This window comes from Acomys minous (genome assembly GCF_964271855.1).
Source record: "Acomys minous genome assembly, chromosome: 11".
Classification (NCBI taxonomy): Eukaryota; Metazoa; Chordata; class Mammalia; order Rodentia; family Muridae; genus Acomys; species Acomys minous.
Window position 1 is genome coordinate 112,982,402 of NC_140492.1, and position 27,379 is coordinate 113,009,780.

The 27,379-nt window shown below is 42.0% G+C and overlaps 1 long non-coding RNA gene across 1 annotated transcript in view; it reads left to right on the forward strand.

The window, feature by feature from the left end:
* LOC311608992 overlaps window positions 1-27,379 on the forward strand; it is a 63,297-nt gene extending 35,918 nt beyond the window's left edge. The window contains exon 3 of the long non-coding RNA XR_014783217.1: window positions 27,240-27,379. This is a non-coding gene — a long non-coding RNA (uncharacterized lncRNA). The remainder of the gene's footprint in view (window positions 1-27,239) is intronic.

Here is a 27,379-nt window from a genome sequence, read left to right on the forward strand (position 1 = left end):
TTTCATAAGAGTTGAGGACACTAAACATCAATTTGCATCTAAGAGCACTATTTTAGTCACGTGTGTTGCACAGAAAGCTTGGTAGGATGCGTAAACTTCAAAAGTATATTTATTCTTTTTTTAAAAAGTATATTTATTCTTACATTAATTCTATCATGACTACCTGAAGGATAACAGAAGCAATCTATATTTATGAGGCTTGATGCCTAAGACCAAGAAACATTTGAAAACAAGTAGACTATTCTGATCAAACTACCATAAAATGTCAGTTTGGAAAACTGTTGAACTTACTAGTCTGTTAACTCACTATTGGTCTCACTAGTATCACTATTATTTTGTGGTTCTTGGAGGTGTGGTCTAGACAAATACTTTTTCACTGAGTTTGTATCCCTAGCCGTCTGTCTCTCCGTCTCTGTCTCTCTCTGTTCGCATATGTGTTCATGCGTGTTCACGCGTGTGCATACATGTATGCATGTGGAGGCCAGAGGTCCTCCTTAGGTAGCTTCCTCAATTGCTTCTCTATCTTAGTGTTAGGACAAGATCTCTCACTGAACCTGCAGCAAACCAATTTGGTTTCTTGGTCAATAAATCCCAGGGGTCCTTCTGTCTCCGCCTCTCGAGTGCTAGGATTGCAGGTGCACATCCCCACACTCAGCCACAGACACGCATGCTGGAAATTTGACCTCAGGTCCTTACGCTTGCACGGCGAGCTCTTTACCAACTGAGCCCCCTCCCTAGCCCTTCCTGCCTTTTACAGTAAAGTCGAAGAAACTGGGTTAAATGTGAAAAGACACTGAGTGTATTCATGAGTAGAAACCCACTTTTCTTTTCTCCTTGAACCCTCAAGTTAAATGCTAAAGGTTTATATGTATTTCATCTGAACGACACCATGTCATTCCGGATCTCAGTTTCTGCTCTCTGTAGCGTAAGCCGCTGGAAACCCACTGGGAATTCTGGGAAGGAGGGAAGGCATGAGTGCCAGAGTTTCGAGGTGAGTGGAGAAAGGGTGAAGGTGTTAAGCTGGAGGTGGAGTGAGGTCCTATGCGGAGAGTCTGAGAGCAGAGATGGGGGTTGGGCTGACGCGCAGAGGGTGCAGCTGTTATTACTTAAGGCTAACGTCTCTGGCCAGCAGAGCAGAAAGGGCACAAACAATTAGATGACAACAGATAGGCGATTATAGCCAACTCAGTGGACCAATGAAATAGGTGCAGCCCAGAGGCTGGCATCAGGGCACAGTTGCAGAATTACCAGGACTGCAACTGCAGACAGGAGCTGGAGAGATAAGAGAGCCGTGAACCCAGGGGCAGCCCACTCAGCTGCAAATGCCATTTCCCGTCTGCAGCAGGAAACAGATGATGTGTTCTGTAGGACAAGAGCTCCCCAAGGCCTGGGGAGTGAAAACCAATGTCACTGTCCTAACCAGCCCAGTGGCAGAAGATTGCCTTTGCCACTCAAAGCTAGGCAGTCGTTTTCAGGGCATGTAATTACATTTTTCCAAAGAAGAAGGTGTTAGGGGGGTTGCTTGATATTATGGTATGGAGTCTGACCATAAGACAGAAATATTAATATTAGTTTTATCTCAAAGATTCCAAGCCAAACAACTGCTACAGTTATTATCAGTTGGATAGAGCAATTGTTTCTTTTTTTTACACAACATGAATAATTAATTATCTTACAAGTATTAACTCCAGACTCCCTCCAGAAGTGATTAATGTAACCGATGGTTCCAACAACAATATAATAAATGTTTTTTAACACATCTTAAATTAGGATAGAATTGCTTGGGTAAAGTCATCATGGCAATAAAAACAAAAACCTCATTACACTAGGAAAACTTCATTTCCTATTTCACAGAACAAATCTGCCACTGGACTATTGAGTACTAAAATAATAAGTGTTAAGATTCTACTATTGAAGAGACAAGACATAGAAGAGTAAAAAGAAATTTGTATATGTGTGCATGTGCTCATGAGTGTGTGTGTGTGTGCGCGCGTGTGCATGTGTATGTGTGTGTGTGTGTGTGTGTGTGTGTGTGTGTGTGTGCATGCGCACACGTATGCAGAGGCCCTAGGACAACTTCAAGTGCTGTCCTTTTTTGAGACATTGAGGGTCTTTCATTGGCATGAAGCTCACTAAGTACGTTTGATTTCTCGACTAGAGAACCCTGGGAAACACCCATCTCTGCCTCTCCAATGGTGGAACTGTAGTACATGCTACCACATATTGCTTTTTATTTTTTTTTAACTGTAGGAAAGAATTACACCCATTGAGCTGTCTGACCAACTGCCAAACACTGATTTTTTTGATCCTAAAATGGTAGCTTAATACAAGGCCAAATATTGTAGCTTAGCAGTGATGGAACATGCCAAGTCACTTCCAGGGTTGTATTTTGAAAAAGACCTTTCAGTTTCAGGTTCCATTAAGTCAACAACGCCAGACTTCGGTAGGGTGGAGTTTGATCAGCAGCCAATAGTAATAACACTTGTGCAAACCCCACTGTGCTCCAGCAGGGTTTACTAGCAACTCTAGGGTGTAGGTCAGTGAGGCAACTAACCTGAAAGGGGTGGGTTTGCAAAGGCCAAACAAGTAGAAATGCCCAGTTTTACTGTTTATGATCAATTATTTGGAGATAAATTTTAAATGCTGTCTCTGAAAAATGTCATTCAAATCAAGGCAGTAAATGTACCTATGTACGACCCATCTGGTGACCGCACCAAGCAGCACGCATTCCTCTGTTAAAGCATCATGTGTAAACACAGACTTGCCTGGACTGCAGTCATAGACCCCTGAGAAGTAAAAGAAAATGGCTTTCAAAGCAGTCTTGCTTTGAACCTAGGTGGTTAGCAGTCTGGTGAACTGATGAACCTTCCTGAATTTAGCAAAGTAGAAGATCCTTTAAAAAGTCTCCTTTATTCAAATGTGAAAGTAGCTTGGCTTGTGCTCACTCTGGTCTACAGAAAGGGAAGGGAAGGTGTGGTGATCACCATGGTCAGTTTGAATAGCACCTGCCTAAGGTGGGGAATAGCACCTGCCTGAGGAGGAGTAGCACCTGCCTAAGGAGGAGTAGCACCTGCCTGAGGAGGAGTAGCACCTGCCTGAGGAGGAGTAGCACTTGCCTGAGGAGGAATAGCACTTGACTACCTTGGCAAGAGCAGCTTCAAATGAAGTGCCTCATGGTGGGTCACAGAGGTTCTAGCATCCACGGTGTGCTGATGTGCTTCTCTGAGCCTTGTGAGGGATCCTAAAATCCTGTGGGCCTCTGCTGATTGTTAATCCTTCAGAGTTAGAGGGCTGTAGTGAATGATTCTTCTGGCTCATTCTTTTGACGGAGACTCAGAGGAACTGTGTGATCTGGGTTATTGTTGTTTCTTTGTTTCTTTGTTTTTGTTTTGTTTTATCAAGACAGGGTCTCTCTGTGTAGCTTTGGCTGTCCTGGGCTTGCTTTGTAGACTAGGCTGGCCTCGAACTCATGGGGATCCTCCTGCCTCTGCCTCCCGAGTGATGGGATTAAAGGCATGCGCCACCACCGCTGGGCTGATCTGGGTTATCTTGATGTCAGAGGGGAGCAGCCAAGTGAACTTCTGTTACTCTTTAAGGTACTTGAGCTGGAGCAATGGCCGGCTTCCCGTGGAGGTATCTGTGTTGGCTAGTTTTTGCCAAATTGACACAAGCTGGGGTCACTGAAGAGGAGGGAACCTCAGTAAAGAAAATGCCTCCATAAGATCAGGCTGCAGGCAAGCCAGAGGGCATTTTAAAAATTAGTGATTAATGGGGAAGCGCCCAGCCCATTGTGGGTGGGGCCATCCCTCGGTGGGTGGTCCTGGGTTCTATAAGAACCCAAGCAAGCCGGAGGAGCAAGCCAGTAAGCAGCACCCCTCCATGACATCTGCGTGAGCTTCTGCCTCCAGGATCCTGCTCTGTGTGAGTTCCTGCCCTCACTGCTGTTGATGATGAACTGTTCCATGGAACTGTGTGTGAAAGAAAGCCTTTCCTCCCCAAGTCGCTTTTGGGCATTTTGTGTGTGTGTGTGTGTGTGTGTGTGTGTGTGTGTGTGTGTAGGAGTCCCAGATTTCCAGTTAAGATTATTTGTGAATCATTGTCTGGAAACAGTTTTCCTCTTGACAGTTTTTTGTTGTTGTTGTTTTTTAATCGCTTTACTATGAGAAATTTAAATTTTTTTCAAGGCAGGGCTTCTCTGTGTAGCCCTGGCTGTCCTAGAACTCACTCTGTAGACCAGGCTGGCCTCGAACTCACGAGATCTGCCTCCCAAATGTGCCACTGCTGTCCGGATAGATTTAATTTTAATTACACTTTTCCCCGTTGTTAAGTGTTACTTCATATGAATAATTTCAACTCTTTGTCCATCTGAGGTATAAATATTGCTGTTTGGTGTTGTTTCTATTTTCAGATTTGCTCACTTTTGCTCTCTGATGCTTTGGAGCTTTAAAAAAAAACCAATTATTTAAAAATTTTCTACTGATTTTATTATTCTTTTTACACATGTCAATTGAATTACGATCATATCATTTCCTCCTTCCCTTTCTCCCTCCAGACATTATTTTTTCTAATTTAAATTAGAAGTCCACTTATCATTGGCTTTTCTATCTGAATTGCCACCATTATAAACATGTTCCTACAAACAGCTTGCCTTTTCTCTTTCAGAGCTGGTTTTCTGGCTGCTAATTGAGAAAAGACCTTGGCCTTTGCTTCTGCTTCCTTTCACACTAGGAGATAAGATGACATGAAGGATGTCACTGTCCCAGCTGACTCTCGTGCCAGCCTTCGGCTCTGCGGTTGTTGGGTTTTCTCTCACTGGCTCTCACATTGTACACATGACCTGTGAGAAGCACAGCTTTGTGGGTCTGCTTTTTCTTATTTTTTGCTTTTGTTTTCTATCAACTTTTCATGGCTCTAATATTAATATCCTCAAAAAGAAAATAATTTTACTGTATTATTCCAGAATGTTCAATAACCTGAATACACAGAGAGGTAGGTATAAAGGTTCTTAGGAAGGGGCCCTAAGCCACTGGCTCGCTAAACCTTGGCTTTGTAATTATATTTTCAACATGGGTACGTACTAGCTTTACAATCTCTACCTGGTACCATGAATGGCATTTCTTCAGGATAAATATGACTAAATTCCACATGTGGGACTTGGATTGACATGATTTGTGGTACACACCTACCTTTCTTTGTGGGAAGAGAAGGTAAACATAAAAAACAATAAAAATGAGTGGCAAGCTCTCCAGGTATTTTGTGACTCAAGCTTCTCCACAGTGGACTGGTAAGTGCTTGGTTTCCCTCTGTTTTGTGCCCCATATGTGAGCATCAGCTTCCAGTAAAGATTTCCCAGAGTGCAAATGTTCATGACAACATCATGGCGATATGATTGAGACACTTACGTGATGTGTTGGCAAGATCCATGGTCTAGAATGTCCTCAGAATGGCCTCTCCAGACCTGAGTGACAGGGAAGTATCCATAGAAACAGAAAAAGGATGGTTAGCTTCTAATTCTGCATCAGGCAGCTCAAGTCTTTATATTATACTGTTCCTCTTATATAGCATATTTTCATAAGTTTGTTATTTACTCTATCTAAAGAGTGAATACAGTGTACTCTTAGTTACTGTCTACCAAGTTTCCTTCTGTCTGCCGTAGTAGCTCATCTCTTCAACACACGCGCACACACACACACACACACACACACACACACACACACACATGCAACACACACACACACATGCAACACACACACACACACACGCAACACACACACGCGCACACACACACACGCGCGCGCGCACACACGCACACACACACACACATGCAACACACACACACACACACACGCACACACACACACACGCAACACACACACGCGCACACACACACACACACACACACACACACACACACATGCAACACACACACACACATGCAACACACACACACACACACGCAACACACACACGCGCACACACACACACGCGCGCGCGCACACACGCACACACACACACACACATGCAACACACACACACACACACACGCACACACACACACACGCAACACACACACGCGCACACACACACACACGCGCGCGCACACACGCACACACACACACACACACATGCAACACACACACACACACACACGCACACACACACACACACACGCAACACACACACACACACATGCAACACACACACGAAATTTGAATAGGTTTAGCATTCAGATTTATTCAGTCTATATTTTCTTTTCATATTTTGAGTACGTCCTGGCATTAGAGAAGCCAATTTAAAACACACAGACCATAAAGCAAAGGAGAAAAATCTCCCCTCCCCCATATTAATTTTAAGATTGATAAACAAGACAAAATACCATTCATTTGTTCCCCCCCACCCCACCCGACCCCCAAGAAAAACTTTTGACTTCATAATGAACGCAGAAGACAGTACTGAGGAATGGTTTAAGAGATTCTGTGATAAATGTTGTATAAGAACGCCACCATTTCTTTTCTCTGTTATTTGGCAGGCGAACTGTACTAGACTTTTCTCAGCTTTCATTCTTTCTGTAGAGAGCTTTGTTGGTTTATTACTTCAAAAATGCTCCTTCCTTAGATCCATCCTACTGAAAACTTGCCTTTAGAGAACAATTAACACCTGCGGCTTAGCTGGAGCCTGGTGGAGGGCTTCTTGAAATGCCACATTCAATTTAAGTGGTGAAGAAGGGGCCAGATCACTCTTAGCATGGGAACCTGCCACCCAGTGTCAATGGCTTCCCATCCCCCACCCCTCATGTTAAACTGCCGTTGCCATGGTTAAGCAATAGGTAAGAATTAGGAAATATTGTTGGCCATAGAGTATTTTTTTTTATACTGCAGTAGTTTTATTTCATTAAGTTAAAGTAAATTCTATTTGTTTCAGTGATTTACATGTTTGTAATACCTAGGGTCTCGTACAGTCAATCTTTCTAGAGACATTTAGACATTCTTCATTCTGCACCTGAATAATGGATACGGGATGCCACAGGAGACCTAGAATGCAGAAGAAAGGCCAACCATGGTGTTTCGTGATGAAATACAGAGCTCTCACAATGGAATGGCTGTCTTATACTTCGACCAACCCAAAGCTTAAACTTGGCATGCATTTTAAAAGTCTTTTGCTTCTGTTTGAGCACACTGCTTCCTTGTTTTAGCAATTATTTGGAAAGTCTGAATCATTTATATTAACAGTCAGCCTTAACCTGTTTTGTTGCTACATCATTAAGGAAGCATTTGGAATTATGTAAGACCTGATAAATGTCGATTCCTGTAATTTGAGGAGAAATACAACTGAGCTGCGCCTTAAACAGAACCGGGCCCTGTTTGCGTTCATAGGCAGTCTACAAGAGGCAGGAAATACTGTGCATTTATCTGCTTGCCTGGGTTTTGTCATGTGGGAAACTCATGGTAAGTAACAGCCGTCAAAGATAAGCAGCATTAATACTAGAAGATTAACGCCCTGGGTGACAGATAGCACACGTGTGCCTGCTCACTTGTTGGACAAAGTTGGTAAATTGTAATTTGTGTGTCATGGCACACGGACTTTCCAGGGCTATTGGTATAACGGCAGCATTTGGCCTTTGCATTTAGCTCAGCATTAGCTCTTCTATATCCAACAGGGCTGTGGAAAGATCTGGGAACTCCTAAGCCAGGACAAATGTGATGCGACCTCAAAGAGAAGAGGAGGTCTCATCAAATTAATAACTCAACTGATGGCTTTTAGAGACCCCGTGACATGCCAACCACTGTTCTAGTGACTGAGAATATGGAAAAACATCTCTTTGCTAAAAAGAAAAATTCTTTTTGTATAATATGATGCTACTACCAAGTAGAAAATAGTTCTGCATCTTATTTTCATATACATATTTTCTTGAGCATAATTTATCACCACTGGATGATTCAGAATCAGCAGCTTACCATGCCCCGCTTCCTTGATAGACAGAGAAACCAAAGCACAGGCCCAGAATGATCTGCACGCACCATGGATCCCTTAATAGCTGACTCAGGGTCCGTGCTCAGATGTACTCGGTGCCCAGTCACAACTGAGTGCAGCAAAGGAGACGCTCTGTGAGCTTTCTTTCCTGTTTTCTGTTTATTCTGGTTGTCATAGTATTTCATCTACCTTGAGACTCAAGGGTTTTATACCGAGATGAGAATCTGATATGGAAAAAAAAAAGATGTCAATTGTAAACAAAGCATGTCAATATACTAGTTTTGTGACTCTGGAAGATTGTGTCAACCTTTGGGTTCTAGTCACTAGACTTGTAGAGTGAAGAAAGTACCGTGTCACTAGTAGGGTGTCTTCAGACTGAAGCACTACGACTTACGTGTGGGCACGAACACAAATTATTTGGTATAATGTATATCACTAGATGCATGCTAACGCTTGGTGTTACTATTTATTTTCTAGCTACACCAAGCCCCTAGTGTGTGTGTGTGTGTGTGTGTGTGTGTGTGTGTGTGTGTGTGTGAGAGAGAGAGAGAGAGAGAGAGAGAGAGAGAGAGAGAGAGAGAGAGAGAAGGAGGGAGAGAGACTGAGCCTGGCCTGTACATTTGAAACCTTAAAGTATACCCCCAGTAACACCCTTCCTCCAACAAGGCCACACCTCCTAATCATGCCACACCCTAGTGACCACCAATTCAAATCTATGAGCCAATGGGGGCCATTCCTATGCAAACTACCAGACTCACCTTGTCTTAACTGCACTATAGTTCAAATAGTGAGTATTGGGATTATTAAATTATGGGGAGATGCCCAAGGTATTGGTAATTTCCTACTGCAGAGTGTGGACCTTACACCCTGGAGTCTGGCTGCTTGGGTACCAATCTGGGCGATACAACTTAAGGCTTTGTTTACATCTGAATTCTGAATGATCAACATATGGTAGGTCTTCAATAAAATAAAACATAATAAAGGATTTATTTTTACTGTAAAAGAAAATCACATTTGAATTGATTTTTTGGAGATTTGTCATACCTACCCCTCTGAAGTGCAGTCTGAGTTTTCAGCAGGCTAGTGTTATATGTGTGGCCTAAAGGGATCCTAACCAATCTCTGGCCCCAACAAGACTCTACCCATCCTTCCTGTGGGGGTAAAGAAGCAGCTTGCAAGGGTAATCAGCAGGAAGGCCTCTGGGGAGCCTCCTTTTCATGGTCTCTGACTCATCACTGATTTTTTTGGTCTTTCTCAATTTTCTCACCTAGGGTTCTACAGCTACCTCGCAGAAAAATAACACACCACACGAACTCTGTAGCCCAAGCTTTCCTGAGAGAAGAGAGAGTAGTGAGATCTCTCTGGTGATCTGTAAATAGAATATGTTTTAAAAGAAAGCTTGCTCGCCACTTGTAGAAAAAAATTCCTCTATGACAGAAGGTAGGAAGGTACATTTCCAGTGGCATTTACCTTTTTTATTTCTTATATCAATCGTCTTTTTATTTTAGAATCACTTTGCTGTTTTTGTTTCTCCTAAGAATTTATTTTGTACATGTAATTGTGTGTGTGTGAATGAAGAATGATTTTCTATTTTATCATTACCATTACAAAAGGTCAATTGTTAAACTTAAAAACATTAAGTCGTGCCTTGCAAATACATTTTATAAATGTTTTCATACTGAAATACTGTTGAATGAAACATTCATCAAAATGTTCACATTGCTGATAGTTCATGAAATACTTGTGGGTAGCAGTTTACATAAAATAATAACTGATATAGCAAAGGTGAAAAAATACTGGGTAAGAAATGTTTAGGACCTTGTTAAGCCCATACAAGACTGATATTACAATAAGATCCGAGTTTGAGTCCCAAGCAACAGAAGCCAGCACGAACCTTCCCAGTCACAGGAAGGAGGTGTGGGGAAGGCATGGGAAGAGTCCCACAGCACGTCCTGGGAAAGCCCAGCCACTTAGGAGACCAAGTTTTCAGCTTCTGGTTGACTTTACGACATGTTGGAAGTACAGTCCATTATAATTACCTTACGAAGCCTCATAAGATAATTATCTGAGATTGAGCATCAAAGAACATACATCTCCATATACAAGCTAGACTGAAGAGAAGTGCTCAAGTTCTTGTGACCCACAGATGGTGACATGGTTGTCATGTCTCCTACATCCTGATGCTGAGCTCTCCCAACTCACTCCGTGAGTTGCTTTCCCAGGAGTCACATGGTTTTAGCGTGATTGGAGGAGTCTTCTGGGTGGTAAGTCAAGTGTTTTGTTTTGTTTTTGAACATACAAACTAAGTAAAGGAGCTCATTAAAGTTATGGACACAACGTTATTGCCACCAGCTGGTCTATCAAGAGCTGTTGTGCTATCTCAGCCTTTAATTTGGAGAGACTGGTACTTTAAAATGAGCAAGTCATTTAGGTTTGAATTTAATTAAAATGCAATAGTTCCAGAAAATGGAGAATACTTTTACAAGAACTCCTTTTTTTTTTTTTTAAAGGAGCATAATTTTAAACAGCTGGAACCTATTTGTTATGTTGTAGTCTACTCCACGTCCTTTTTCTCTGCCAAGCAGAAACAAACCTTTCCAAAAATTCTGAACACATCATTCTGTTTGAATATGAAGGATGACAGCTTTTTGGGGGAACCAGCCCTGATGGGCAACCTGGGCCTTCTGTCTCCACCTGGGTTGAGCAGCGGACAGTAAACACGGACTAGAGGTCTGGCTGCCTGCCAGGGCACCATTGCTTATGACTTTTTCTTTTTCTTTTCTTTCTTTTTTAATTTAACACTCTATTTCTGCAATTATTGATGCAGTCGGACCTGATCAAAGAGCTCAGGCATGTGTCTTCTCTCAGGTCCATGTCATACTGAATCTGCAAACAGGAACAGCAGAGATAGGGAAGGCGGAAGGACTGTTTGTTGCCTTGAGAACACAGTAAGCAAACTTTGTCCAGTGCAGAAAACTAAAAGCCCGCAGCACACCTCGGATGGTCTGCTGTGGTTTGTTTTATATACCACGGCATCCTGTATGAAGATAGACCTCCACTTATCAGAGATGAGAGAGAGAGAGAAAAAAAAAAAAAGACATGGCCTTAGATGACTTCCCACCTTGCTCCTTATCAAACTGAATCTGAAGAAGAAAACAACAGGAAGTTTTGCTGGAAGTGTTAAGTGGCTGAGCTAACCAGAACGAAAGGACCTGCAGATGTCATGAAAGGAAGCGCTGGCCCTGCCCTTGGCTCCAGAGAAACACACCAGAGTGCCTGGTGGTCTAGAATTCCTTTAAATGTTCTTGAGAAATGAAAATATAGCCAACAGCTCACATTTTCCCCATTATTTATTTTGTCCCCTCCACCCCCATATTTATTTTTCAAAACTACACATATCTGGGCCTGGGGCTCGTGGATCTGATTTAGGCAGTGCTGTGCTCCATGAACTCAGTGGCAAGTGTCTGTGGTCTGACTCTAGGGTGCTGATCTCATCCCACTAGGGTCTCTGCCTCATTTATTTCAGATCCTTCCACATAGATCACCTGTGTTGTTCACTTTTGCTTTTCTTTCAGTCTTACTGGGACCACTGCGTTACTCACAATTTTGCCTTTTCCTCCAGTCCTTTCGTCCTATTTCCTTGCAAGCCTCCCCTGTGCCCTAAACATCACACATACATGCCAGGCAGTTCACTCATCCATCTCGAAGAAGAACTAAGTTGGAAAATTTTACTTACTAAAAGCAAAACCAAAAAAACACAAGCCCCTTTAAGGATTTCCTGTAGGTTGACAATGAGACCATCCACTTATTAAATTACAAAATATTGTTATAGTTACATTTGCATGGGTGTGTTTTTGTGTATATGGATATGTGCATCTGTGTGTATTTGTGTGTAAGTATGTGCATATATGTGCTTATATATGAGTGTTTACATGTGAGTGCAACCACTTGAGGAGATTCAGGATAAGTTTATACCAACTCTATACAATCACTTTCAGATGACATATTCCCTAACTGATGTAATGAAACCAGTGTTACCTTAATTCCTGAACTAGAAGGAGGAACTACAAGAAAAGAAATTGAGGCCCTCATCTCTTGTGGATACAAAGGAAGAATTATTTTTGAAATATCAGAAGAATTGAATAAATAAAAATAAGAAATTCAGACACTACAGTGAATGAGAAATTCTCCAGCTCTATATTTGACAGAGTTACCTTTCAAGGGAGATCAATGAAGATCCAGCAAAATGTATCAGCCAGTAAAGCCACCTGCTGTCAACCCTGATTGCCTGAGTTTGGTCCCTTAGACCCAAGTGATTGATAGAGTGAGAGATCAGAATCCTACATGTTGTCACTTGACCTTCCACAGGGACCGTGACATTTGAACTTTTCCATAAAGAAAAAAAATGCATTTTAAAATCAATTCATTAAACTCTTGGAATACAGGCAGCCATTCTTGTCTTGATAGGGAATATCTACAAATCCCCAACGGGAAGAAAGAATTTGTCCAGGAGATTCTAGAGTCCCTAAGCTCAGGGATAAGCCAAGTAGACTATCCCTCATGGATCCTTTTGAAAATGAAATTGAAAACGCTATGTGATGTAGTAGAACAAAGCAAACAAAGATGGTGAAAGAAGCAGAACTCTCCCATTCTCACACGAAACTGTGATGCTGTATATGGGAAACTTGAAAGGTCAACCCCAAACCAAAAGTGTTTAGAAGTAATAAGTGACTGAAACAAGGTCATTGGATGCAGGGTTAATAGATAAAAGCCAATCAATTTCAGGAGTAATGAAAAACCACAGCTTGGCTTTAGAAACACAATAACGTGTATAGTGGCATCTTCTAAAATTAGAAACTTGGTTTAAAATCTGACAACATATGTGCAAAATCCATAAAAGTTTAGTGAAAAAATAAAAGAAAAATTAAATAATTGGAAAGACACTTGAAAAACATATGTAATAAGAAAAGACTCAATTTCCTGAAGATAGTAGGCTTTTCCCAAGTGGATATATAATCAGTGCAGTTTCAGTCAGGACTCCAGTAAAGATTCTAGATACTTAGAGAATGACTCTAAAGTTTACATGGATGTCCAATAAAACATTGAATAGTCAGCACAATTGCAGACCAAAGATAGGAAACGAGTAAAATCTGTCTCAAAGTTTACCAGAAAGATTCAGTAATCCAGACCATGTCCTGCTGATGAAAGACAGACACATGAACAGAAGAGAGTAGAGAGCCCAGAAACAGACTTATAAAGATGCAGTTGAGTGATCTTGACCAACTCACAAATGCAAGATAATGTGGAAAGGAATCTTTTCTAGAACTCCTGATAACTTTTTAGATATGACATTGAAGGCATGGTTAATTATGCCTTAGAATTAATTATGGGATTCTCTAAAATTAAAAATTCAGGAGTGGATGATGTGGAGCATCAGGTGATCATATTTACAGCACAAATCTGACAACTTGGCTTTGGTCTCCAAACTCATGTTAAGGTAGAAAGAGAGAGCTGACTTCATAAAATTGTCTCCACATGCATGCTATGGTACATGAGCTGTGTGCACCACTCAACATACAAATTAAAAAATTCTGTTTAGTCTAAGACAGTGTTAAGATAATGCCATAAACTAAAAGAAACTATTTGCAAGAACTATATCTAACAATGATTAGTATCCAAATGTGTGGAGCACATGAGCTATGTGACCAGGGATTCCGGCCCAGAGTGAGAGTGAGGTCAAGATATTTCCCAAACCCCCCAAATCAAATCCTGAGACCAGCAGGAGTAAGGACTGGTCCCTCCCTGTTTTTTGCCTACATGGCCTGGTGCACATAGCTTTGTAACCTCAGCCTCTGTTACCCTATGAGGTAGTCAGGTAGCATGGTGGCCAGGTTTCAGGTTACAACTTCCTATTTCCTTATAAGGACATGCCCAGCTAGCACCTCAAGATCCTCTTCATGCAAATGAAGCATTCCCAGCACCTCAGGCCTAGCCAATGAGGTGCACTCGCCCTCAAAACCCAGATTCATGTCCTAAAGCTTTATACAGCCCTGATTCTCTGCAATAAAGGAGAGCTGTTTTACTGAAAAGCATCTTGAAGAAAGCTTTTTCTCCCCATACTCACCAACAGACTGAGATCCTTCTAACCCACCTACCTGGCTTTAGCTTCATTCCTCCCAGTCCAGCCTGGTGCATAGGTGTCTGGACACCCTGAGACTTGGACTGGCAAATATATACAAAGAATATGTCTTAGAATTCAATATAGACAGGGTATCTTACATGTTGAAAAACTGGGCCAAACCCTAAAAATGTATCTAAACAAATAAGATATACAGATGATAAATAAAATATAGACATGCTTTTTACTTCTTATTTCATAAGAAAAATGAAAATCAAGACAATAGTGACAGTGCAGACCTATTTGTGGGGAGTGAACCGAGTCAGTGGGAGTATTCTGTGAGCCAGTGGGAGTGTTCTGTGGGTGGGCCAGTGGGAGTGTTCTGTGGGTGGGCCAGTGGGAGTGTTCTGTGGGTGGGCCAGTGGGAGTGTTCTGTGGGTGGGCCAGTGGGAGTGTTCTGTGGGTGAGCCAGTGGGAGTGTTCTGTGGGTGAGCCAGTGGGAGTGTTCTGTGGGTGGGCCAGTGGGAGTGTTCTGTGGGTGAGCCAGTGGGAGTGTTCTGTGGGTGGGCCAGTGGGAGTGTTCTGTGGGTGAGCCAGTGGGAGTGTTCTGTGGGTGGGCCAGTGGGAGTGTTCTGTGGGTGAGCCAGTGGGAGTGTTCTGTGGGTGGGCAGCTTACCTGTTCTTCTGGATGGAGTAAACTATACTTGAGCATGGGATGGCTGTCAGAATTGGGGGTGGGAAGTAGGGAGGAAAATGTACAGTAGAGACTGGGTTGGTGGGAACTGAACCATGGGAGTGGGAGAGTTCTGTGGGCTTGTGGCCTACCTGTTCTTGTACATACCTAGTTGAATGGACAAGATAAAAACAGACAGCAGTGAGTGCTGAGAAGGTTGTGACATCACAGGGAGTCTCATGCATTGCTGATAGAAAAAAAAAATAAAACCATGCATTATTTGGAAGACAGTGCCAGTTTCTATGAAACTAAGCATGCAGTAGCATATGGCTCTGCAATGGGCCAACCTGGTAGTTTCCCAGGTTGGAAATGTTAACACCCGCATAAACAACTGTGTATGCAAATGGACTATCAAGATTCAAGATTCCCTTTAGTCTATGGACTCGTAGCTGATGGTGTATGGAGACAATAGCTTATTAATATCACCTGTTAGTAATGAAAAATGAGCTACCAAGCTATGACAAGACTTGGAGGAAATTTAGTGGCAATAGCTGATTAAAATAAGCCAACCATAAAGGCTGATCATATTTTTTAATCCTACCATACGATACTTGTGAAAAGCTGAAACTACGCAGACTTTGGCCACACAGAAATCCTTTAGGCTGTTGAAACAGCTCCATATGTTCTATAGAGAAGGATGCATAGAAGTCACTCTACATTTGTCGAACCTCATAAAATGCACAACTCCAAGAGCAAAACATAGTGTACACTATGGTGTTTGGGTAGAAACAATTTGTGATTTGATTCTCTTTGGTAATGAACTTACCATTCTGTTTGGAGGTGGTGATAATAGGGAGACAGTGTAAAGATTTCAGATGTGGCAAACAAGCCACTGGGCTTGTTTCTTCCACAGACAGAACCCTACCTAAAAAGGGGCAAGCTTGGATGCAGGCAGAGTTGACAGCCAAACTCTGCCAAGACAAGTAAACAAGTCCTCAATAGTTCCTGCCTCATAAATATGTCTGTCAGATATATTGGGCTAGAAGGCTGAAGATGATGCTTCAACATAATAGAGAGTTTTGGGTGACTGTTCAAGGTAGCAAACTGTCTCTGACATCTCATTTTGGAAGCTGCTAGCCTTCACTCCCTGTATAGTCAGGTAATTAATTTTATTCCTTCTCAAGTCTCTGATGGGGTTGATAGTTTAGTTTTACAATTAAGCTTGGTTGTTTAGGGGTTAAGATATTTTTAGGTCTAGATAGATTTTTTAAGTTGATAAAGATGAGATATGATAGATATTGATTTACACTCAGTATTTTAGACACACCAAGACAGGAAAGATGTTTTCCTCAAAGCTGCCAAATACAAGTAGCCAAAACACTATGAATGTAACATTTTTCATTTTGTGGTTCTTCTTGCTACAGATAGTTTACTGTATATATGTGTAATAATATAAATGTATATGTAAAAAAAAAAAGATTTGTAGAGTGGGAACTGAAAGAGGCCCAAGATGAAACACATTGATTTGAGACGTCAACCAACATGAGAATAAAGCTTGGAAACTGAAAACAAAACAAAACAAAACAAAAACTCCCCAAACATCTCAACTGTTGAACAGCACTTTAAAACCTATTAAATTGCAGACGTTACAGGATCTCTTTTTACTTCTTCCCACTTATAAAAGGTTTGCAAACTTCAGCTAGAGCAGCAATGTGCCACAGATTCTTATGGCTTTCATTACTGTGTGTCACATATACAAACAAAACATGATTGTTTTTAAATGTCTCCTTTTTAGGAGCTCCTTTGGACTTTGAAGCAGAGATTTTACTTTGAAGCTCACAATGTTCAAATTATCAGTGACAAAATACAAAGGGAGAAATGGTGTAACATCTATGAGGAAGCATTTCCTATGCTGTGTCACTAACCATTCTTTTAGCTGTGCCTAAGGTGATCATTTGGCAATGCCTAAGGTCGTTTTTGAGCATGAGACTTAAATATGCTGATCTAAATTAGCAATCTAAATTTAATGATAAGTTAATTATCATCATAGTATGCCTTTTAACTAGCCTTGCCCTATGTTTGCTTCTTATCTGCCCGTCAGCTGGTCTCTGCTTCTTCTAGGCTGTTTGGCTTGTCTGAGAGTGACTTTCAGTACTTCTTCCTGCTTATGTATTCTGGAGGAGACGGCTAGTGAACCTATCAGTTTCAGGGACTTCCTGAAACTATTTTGAGTTGCTTTCTTCTTGCCCTAATGAGCTTCCCTACAGGATGGAGTGTGCCGTCCACACCACAGGACATCTTGTGCTCCATCTCATTATAAACATCCCGTGCTAGAACAGCCCTGTTGTTCTGCTTCCTATGTTTTATGATGTTTCCACTTAAGATGGAAGATTTTAATCTTGGAGGAAACTACTGTGCTACATAGGCATGCTCGTTTATTACACATCTTTTTTTTTTTTTTTTTTTTTTTTTTTTTTTTTTACTTCATAATGCTTTCTTGTAATTGTGTGTGGCAGTGGAAGGAACTGGAGCTGGGTGTTTGAAGACCTTGCCTGTAATTCAGATCCTAGCACCTATTCTCTCAATAATCTTGCATAATTCTCCCAAAACTTTGTGGTTTATATTGCTTATACAAAAGTGGAGTGAGAATGGTCCTTAATTTCTCCATTGCTTTTTAGACAGATGATCTACAAAGAACAATTCATGGATGCAGGCTAGCAAGACGCCTTGGAGATAAATGTGCTTGCCAGGCAAGTTGAAGGTCTTGAGTTCAATCAATTCCTGGAACCAAGAGAGTAAGGAAAAAATTGACTTCCAAAAGTTTTTCTCTGAGCTATACATGCATGCCTGTCATGGTGTGCACAGACCTGCAGACACACACACACACACACACACACACAGAGAGAGAGAGAGAGAGAGAGAGAGAGACAGACAGACAGACAGACAGACAGACAGACAGACACACTCACACACAAAAACACCACACCCTACTCATGCATGCAGGCACATATCCACACACTGCTAAAAATAAGTAAATACTAAAATTGAAGATAATGATTATTACATTAAGTTTTACACACTTTTGAGGATGGCTACAGATACTTTAAAGACACATGGACCCAAGGGCAGGAAACAGTGGGCATAAAACATTTAACTTTATACTTCTATGTTATAATTTGAAAAAAATCACCTCAGAATTGTGCATAGTTATTTACAAATTGTCTTCCTATTCAGTTTTTTTCTAGATTTTCTCAACTGGGTTTCCTTTTGCCACCAAACCTCCAACCTGGCTTCCTTTTCTTTTTGAGATTTTATTTTTATTTGTGTGCGTACATGTGTGTGTGCCTGTGTATGTGTATGTGTGTGTGTGTGTGTATGTGTGTGTGTGTGTGTGTGTGTGTGTGTGTGTGTGTGTGTGTGTTCAATGGGTAGCCACCTACAGAGGCTAGAAGAAGGCATTAGATCACTTGAGCTGGACTTATACAGGCAGCTGTGAGCTGCCCAGCAGGGAACTGGACTTGGATCCTATAGGAGAAAACTGGCTTCCTCTACAGCATGTGGGTCAAGAACCCTTTGGTGGTCAAAGGACCCATTCACAGGAGTAGACTGAAGCCATCAGAAAACTCAGATATTTACATTAGGATTCAGAGCAGTAGCAATATTATAGTTATGAAGTAGCAAAAAGAAATAATTTTATGCATGGGGGTCACCACAACATAAGGGACTGAATTAAAGGGTTGCAGCATTAGGGAGGTTGAGGATCACGATCTACAGCAGTCTTGGAACTAGAGCATGGGTCTTGGCTGCCACATCATGGTTCCACATCCTGTGGGATCCCAGCACATCTCTGAATTACCCGAACGAAGTATGTCATTGGCCCATGGCTAGCAAGAGGCCTGAAACCCAACCAAGTCGCAGCTGACAGGAGAACTTAATGCAGTTACACTCTCCTCTGAGATGATATTGGAGAGTACAGATTCTAGAAATAGTTGTCCAAATACACAATAGCCTTAAAGAGGCTAAGCTTTCCAATTGTTTATAACCAGATTTAAAGGCAAAGTCCAGGTTGTGTCATGCTTATCGTTTGAAGTCATGACTTGTGGATCACAACTCAAATTTTCATGCATGTGGGTGAGCAAATTAGAGGAAGTGGGCAGGGCGAAGAAATCTAGTAACTCTACCCCATAAGCTGTGTTCACAAGTGGTAGGGCTGTTCCACCAGAGGAAGAGAACCATAGACCTTAGGGTATCTTCACGCAAACCATGTACAGGGAGGCTAGCCCACTCTGAGTTCTTGAGATCTGAATCAAAAGATGGGTAGATTTAATGCTGTCGAAGGAGTACTTTTTGTATTGTGTACTGTGTATGCGGGATACGATCTGCTTTATAAGGATGAGCTGGGCAAAACCAGGAGATGAAGCAGAGACAGCAGGATTGACTCACGAGGAAGATGATGGAAAAGGTCCAATTTAGGTTTGGTGTGTGGGTGTTGAGCAGAGCAATGATTAATGAGAAAGGGACTCAGATGAAACTTAAATATATGTTTAATATATAATTAACATTAAATAGATATACATATATGTTTGTCTTTGAGATCTTAACTTTTTTCTTTCTTTCTTTCTTTTTGAGGGTGTGTGATTGATTAGTACTTCAGGGAGGTAATCACTACAAGCAGAGTGGGTTATTTGGGAAGGTATCCTGCCTGCTTACTGATCCCATATGGCAATGCCTGTCTAGTAATTGTGGTCAAGAAGAGACTGCCACTCCTGTGACAACTGGTAGATCACCAATTTACCCTACAGCATAAAAGGCACTGTATTAAGCATCACAAGGCCGTGCTGTGAGACTGAGTTTCATGGAAATACATAAAAGCAACGACACTGTCATATCCACACTGTATGTTCCCTTGACTCTTTCCAACAATCCTAAGGATGGGTACCAGCAGCATCTCCATCCTCATGTTGGGAAAGCAGATGCTATGCAGATGTCGTGGAAACCTGCGAACAACAGAGCTTGTCTTCTGTTTGCATTCACAGTCATGAGTTAAGCAAACATGTTGAATAACAAGCCTGTAGTATTGTATGCCATCAGGATTATGGACCGTATGAAACCCAGACGCAGTGATTTTTGCTATAGGATGATTTAAGAAATAACGGATGAATATTAGCCGAGCACAGACCAGAAACATGGTCAGTTCCTAGGTATTTCATTATGTTCAAACCCAATAGAAATCCATTTCCCACTTTCATCCTAGTTGGGGGATAAATAGTTAATGAACAAAGATAATGGCTTTATAATATAGTATAAAGTGATGCATACTATAAATAAAATGAAATATGTTCGAAATGGGTAGAAGAAAAAAAAGAAGAAATGGGTAGAAGGAAACAGTGAAGAAACAGTCCTTTGAAAGGTCTGTCCTTTGATACATTAAGTTTGGACTTTCTACCAGTCACGCCTGCAGATAGCTAGAGAAGCTGGAAGAAATATTTAAGGGTAGTACAAATGGTCACTTTCCCCTGTAGAGGGTGTTAGACAGCCTCGCTAGTGGAGTTAAGTGTAAGTTAAATTAGAATGTGAAGTGCACTCCCCTCACCCCGAGTCTTAGAGGGTTTGTGTTTCTGGAACGTCAGCTCCTGGCTCCTCCAATGCAGCTACTCAGTGTGTGGAAAGGAAGGGGGCTTGCTTCAGGCCAGCGCCACAAACAAAAAGGAGCATGCAGCTCTGCTATGTGCTGTCTCTAGGGAAGCTTGCGAGGGGAGGGGGTGGGGTACTGAGGAAGGGGGTGTCTCTCACAAGAACCACAGCATTGTTCTGAATTGTGTTGTGAACTTTGCCAACAAGGAAGATCTGACCGGATGTCTCCTGTTTTGCTAACTGCCGTGTGTGTGTGTGTGTGTGTGTGTGTGTGTGTGTGTGTGTGTGTGTGTGTGTGTGTGTGTGTGTGTGTCCCCGTGGGTTTTGTGGGAACCCTCCAAAGCTTTGAAGAATTCCGGGCTTTCTTGTTTTTCTTTACATACTTGCTGCTTCAGGCTACACAATATACTCCTGAGCTGTTGAAGAAAGGAGTTTCGAGCTTTTGGCGAGCGGGACCTGAAACCCACCTCGGCAAGCTCTGAGCTCCGTGAGGATGCGGATTCTTAGATCTGCATCCGAATCAGAAGCTCAACCACGTCTTGTGTCGTGGAGGTTTAAAATACTTATCTGTAACAAGTAGAATTAACATGACTTTTTAAAATGACAATTTTAAGAAATCAAAGACACACCAAAAGGACGCTTTGCAGCACAAGTAAATGTACGGTTCAAAATCACTTCAAGACTCCCGACCCTTTGCCCATGCTTTGGCTCTGAATCTCAGCATCTGTTTCGAACCGCTGCTGGGTGGAGCCTCTCAGAGGACAACTCTGCTAAGCTCCCGTGGGAAAGTGGTGGTGGTGGTGGTGGGGGGGGGCAGATGCGGGGGAAGAAAAGGACCTGGGGGTGACAGGAGCTCCACAAGAAAACCAAGACCACCAACTAATTAAGGGCTTGTGGAGACTTAAGCACCAACCAAGGACCATGCATAGACTAGACCTAGGCCCTCTACATGGATATAGTCGATGGGCAGGCAGCTCAGGCTTCATGTGGCTCCTCTAGTAAGGGGAGGTGGGGCGGGGGGGATGTGAGGTGCTGTGTGTGCCTCTGACAGGGACACTGTTGTCTGCTTTTCGATCACTTCCCCCTGGCAGGACTGCATGGCCAGGCCACAGGGGAAGAGGACAAGTTCAGTCCTGATACAACTTTGTGTGCTGAGGTGGGTGCCTCCGGGGAAGGGGGAAGAGGGGGGAGAAGAGGGGGAGAGGGAGGGAGAGTGGCGCGGGAAGAGAGGAGGGATGGGACTATGACCAGGATGTAAACTGAATAAATAAATAAATAAATAAATAAATAAATAAAAAATAACTTCAAGAAATAAGTAATAAATCCTAACATACTGTATTACTTCGTTGGGGGAATGGAACAAAACGAGTAACTGAGTAGCAGGAAATAAAAATTTATACAGAGTAGTTTTATACACAGCATTCACATCTTCACAGAAGTTTTTTTCTCACAGACTCCATGAAAGTGTGAGGGGAAATAATGTTCAGGGAGGGATTAACAGCTACCCACAGCTAGGCAACCTAGGAAAAGCTGGAACCACAACCCCAGCAGTGGGACTTATAAATCAGTGATTTTGCTTAGCTCATTTGGTAAACTATTTGCCTCTAGAGTTTGCAGAGCTTTTTCCCTTAATGTGCGAAAGCTTATGGATGTTGGGAAGAGACACAAAAGACCCCCTTGTGTTTTGTTTTTTAAAGAGATGGAACATAAGATTAAAGAGCAGTTATTTGTCTGCCTTTGTTCCTCTGAAACTCCCAATAAACCTTGCTTTACACTCACTGACTGGAGATCTGTCCCCGTCCCACTCTCAGACAATGTGAACCAAAGATCACAGAAAGAAGTGGCCCAGGCCTGTAATCCCAGCACTCTGGGAGGCAAAGGCAGACGGAGCTCTGTGAGTCCGAGGCCAGCCTGATCTACAGAGCAAGTCCATGATGGCCAGGGCTACACAGAGAGACTCTATCTCTAAAAACCGAAAACGAAGTTGTGAATTCTACAAAGAGTTTTATAAAATTGTGAATTTTATAGTCTGATACAACTTTATATCTGATTAGACAGTCATTAGAATATATATATACATATATATACTTAATTATTATTGGTATATATGTATAATATATATCAGAATATAACTTATTAGAATATCATTGACTGTGGGGCACAGGAATGTCACAGGTTCAGAGCCAAATTATCTTGGGCTGTCTTATACTTCTTGAATAGGTATTTACTACCCACCTCTGTGTGTTAGTTAACTGATGTTCTGTGACTTTTAGACAAATCCTTGGGAATATACAAAGAGATCCCTTTCCACCACCAACCTAACAGCTAAGAATGTCATCAGATAGCATCTGATGCCTGTGTCACAGCGTTCCTACTTTGTGGTAGCTTTTCTACTTCATGTACTCACCAACGCATTTTAAAATTGGTTTGATTTGTGACTTTTTTTTTTTTTTTACTATAAAAGCATAATAAAACTGTTAGCACAGTGGAACATGGAATTTGGAGTAACCCAAATCTGTGTTCCCAGGACGTGGTCCCTCATATTTGATTCCAGAATAAACTGTGTATTATCCTTTGGGGTGAGAGCTGTGGTTTTAAAAATTGACAAGAAAAATAAATAGTCCTTGCATAGGAGCCACATGGCAACGCTGAGCCAATGCTTCTCTGAGTGAATTTAGAGCTTTAATTAGAATCTGGCAGCAATTCACCTGAGCTTCATGAAAAACAGTAATGTTTTGGGAAAGAAATTGACATTTAGGAAATGCCATGCTTCTTTTTAACCTTTGAAAGACCAAATATCTTAGTTATTACTGCAAATTAGCTTGTAACATCACTGTCTCTCTTCATAAATATCCATGCCCACCTTCTGTACCCAATGCTAACTGTCTCACGTGTTTCAAGACCTAGGGTTGAAGTAGCAGAGTTGAGGAGCGGAATGCTTTTATTTCCCTCAATGTAAAATAAGCTTCCAGATAGAAAAACATCTAAAATACATAAACAAGGAAGACAAGCTGCTTTATTAATACCTTGTAATACCATCTTTTCCATTTTAATATGTTTTAATTACTTATTTGGAGAACCTCAAATACATCCCCGACTGCCACTTCTTTCTCCTTTCAAATGTCTCTGTGTCCCCAAATACCTCTAGAGAATGTTCTGATGTTTAGAGGGCCACATGTCACAGAAGGGATCTCTGGCTTGCCTAAGTGTTCTGTGAATGTTTTGTGTGAAGGCGAAGAGTAAAATTAATGAAGTATATAGCATGAGACATTTATAATGCAGACACAATGTACCTGAAAAGATTTTCTGTTTCATTGCAAGCTACAGGGCCTTAGATGATAGTGGCTCCTTTGACCTGGTGAATTTAATTGACTGAGAAATTCATTGCATCCAGAGTGTTATCGAAGGAAACCTAGTGTGCACGTAGATGGTTAGGTGAGTTGTATCTGGTCCAAGCTAAGCCTGGCAACCATGGTTTACAGTAGTAAAGGAAACCAAACCCATGCTTTGTGAAAGCAATGTTTTCCGAATGAGTTCCGGAGAGAGAAAATTCCCTGCGATGTGAGTGTGCACAGTGTGTACCCAGAAGCTGTCATGACTCAGTAGAAGAAGTGCCACCCTAAAAAGGGGGCCTGTCAACAATTTTGAGTCTCAGCTGACATTTAAGTAGGGGCTAAAGCCACCAGGAAGACTTCAGAGAAAATCCTTTCCCTTAGAGTTCTGCATTGAAATGGAGCCTATGTTAGGTCATAAGCAAGCGAAACTTTTCCTATGGCATGGGCAGTGACCTCGAAACTCAGGATCAATGTCACAGATAAAAGCAAAAAAGAGGCCTAGGTAAATACAGATTTTAGATAACCCATGAATGAATTTTAGAATATTTATGTCCAGAGGAATATTTAGAATACATTTAACGTCCCCAAATTATTTATTTATCTGCAATTCAAATTTACCATATTTTATCTGACATTCATTTTTTCCTCTTGGGAGCTCTATTCCTTCTTTCCTTCCTTCCTTCCTTCCTTCCTTCCTGATACTCCACAGGTTGGTGCTCTTCACACATGATAATCCTTTTTCATCACATATCTAAACATTTTCTCCCACATTCTGTTGCGACTACCCCACTCAGCTTCTGTAAATGTAAAACGGGACAGACTAAGTCAGTGAATTTGTGCTTACGTTTCCATAACTCCTCATAAATAAAAACAGGCACTTGGCTGAGTCTGGCCTGTGGAGTAACATTTGCCGACCCTGCATCCAGATTTTTTTTTCTTGTACTATATTGGCACTAAAACTGCAACATACTCTATTGTATGAAATGGTCTTTGGAGGGACCAGTATTTGGCACAAGACACCCCAAGGCCAGGTTCTCAGCACCAAGGAGATTGATTTATTCCTGGGAGACGAAGGACAGGGAGTAAGAGACAAGGGCAGGAGACAGAGGGCGCGGGAGAAGGGGAAAGAAACGAGGAAGAGGGGAAAGGGATATTTGTCCTGGGGACGAAGGACTGCGTCTGCATAGAGAGGAGACAGGCATGGCCCACAGAGAAATGACATTTATAAAGGTAAAGGAGGAAACCCGTGTGTTGGATGAGGTGTTTCATTTTAACTGGGCATGTTAATTAGGTGAGCCAAAGGACGGTGGTTTGATTGCTGGATCTTGGTAGTCAACCTCAGGAGGAGGAAGTGGCCAAATAAGGGAACAGACCTTGTGCCTAGCTTTAGGAATTAGAATCTAGTGGTTTTTAGAGAGGAAGAGGTCATGGGGGAAGGGCAAGGCTTGCTAGAGCCATGCTTGCCATCCATACTCAGGCTGGGTACAGTCCCTGTCAGTCTCCAGTTTTTTGTTTGTTTGTTTGTTTGTTTTTGTTTTTGGTTTTTGTTTTTTTGGTATCATCTGATGGCAACCATGTTGCTGAAGCCCGACGTGTGAGGGGAAGGGGTACTGTAGAAGCCCGGCTATGCAGTCTTTTCCAACTGCATGAGGTACTGCCTCGCCTTTGAGCATGAATGGCAGCTTCCAACCTCGAGGCAAACTAAGGGAGGGAAGAGTTGCTTTAGATTTAGTCACTTCATGTCTTGGTTGAAGAACAGTATCGTCCTTAACTTCTCTCACCGTTCATCTCACCAGCTTGTCACTTGAGAGACTTGACTTGGTAGTTTCCACTAACCTTGCCATTCAGTGGTCACCTCACCCCCCACCAGCCCAAGTGGGCAACAGAGAACAGAAGAAAAATGTATAGTGACTCCCGCTGAGTTAGAAGGAGCTTTTGACACAGATGTAGCGTGATTCTGCCACTGAACATGTATGTGACAAAAATACTTCCACATGTTATGCTTTAAAACACTATGTAGCAAAAGTATTTGGCAAATACAAGATTGTATGATGAGAATATTTTTATTGAATTTTTTTTAAGGCGTATGACTTATTTGTGACGTAGTTATATGTACCCAAAACTGTCACGTGCCAATGGTCCTACGGAACAGGTTTCATTGGTTTTTACCGCCTCATTTGCATCTCTTTCTACTTTGGCTGAAAGAAAAAAAATGTGTATTTTTTTTCAACAGAGAACACATTTGTGTTTTCCTGTTTTCTAGTGAATGTGAAATGGGAGGCATAAAACGAGAGAACAATATTTGAAATTAATACCTGGCCACTTATGTTAGGCTTTGGTGTGTAACCTGGCAACAATAATATGAGGGAGGTGTAAAAACAGAGCTTGTTGTGTGGTGTGCTGTATCACTAGGGGTTTAGGCGAGGTTGCAGTCCCACAGCTCGTGATTCCCTGTGTGTCCTAGGGTGCCAAAGCCTTTGCCTGAAAGAACATTCCTTCTCTGACATGTCCTTCCAGATAGCTCCTTTCTCCAGGGCTGGGCGGTGTTCCGGTGGCAACCTTGGCCACATGGCTGTCCCTTCCTCTCATTTCAGCAGGTTTGTCTTGCTGGCTGCAGCTTGGTGATTGCTGATGGTCAAAATAGCTTCCCACTTGCGTAGACACAGCTGAAACACAGCCCTAGTGAAACTAGGGTGTGGCAAGGTATACCACAGGGTGCGTAGCAACTTGTGCCCCTAGGCTCATTCATAGACCTGCTAACTAGTTTGAATAGTGTTTAGATTAGAACTTTTTTTTTTTTTAACCCTCAACAAAACTCTTCACCGCATCTACCTGTTCGTGTTCTGGGATGCGGTCCTGCTAGTTTTCTTACAGCACTTAAAAAATATTACCATTAGGAAATACATACCCCTAGGGCTTGGCTTTGAAGACGAATCAGGCTTCTTTGCCTTTGAGAGAGGCTTGTGAACTATCCGAACCTCTACAAACACAGGCAGGAAGACAAAAATAACTGGAGGGAGGGGAGCCCCATGAGGGTTCTGACACTTCCTGCTCCAGCTGGGCCATAAATAACATGACAGTTGCATGCCTTTGGCATCTGAGCATTTCCATAGTCAGCTGTTAAGATAATTGGAAGTGCACAGGTGTGAGAAAAATGTATTTTTCCACGATTACCATGGCCGGCTGTGACTGTCTGCCATTCATACTCAAACTTTGTTTCTGCTAAGAAATTCCTGTGTAGACCTAGATTGGGTGGTTGGTAGTAATGTGTGAGCACAGAGACAAAGTTTCCCCAAGCTTGTATTAGTTAAATAAAAAAAAGTAGCACACAAGGCAAAGTTTCTTAACAGCACTCTCATTTATATATATATATATTTCATCTTTGTTGGTTTTCTGCTCCCCTCCTCCCCATGTACCCTTTTCCTGGTGCTTGGCTCTCCCCCTCGCTCCCTCCCATCCCGAGTTGTCCTCTTTGGCTTTCCTGAATACTGATTTTTTTTTTTTAAAGGACGTTGGCAGTTGACTTACAAAATTCCCAGCTAGAAGAGGCTATGTGTCTCACCAAATTTCAACATTACTGCAAGTGTGAGTCTAAACCGATGAGTTTCTGGTTATGATGACATTTAGTACTCGTCCCTGCTCCTAGTC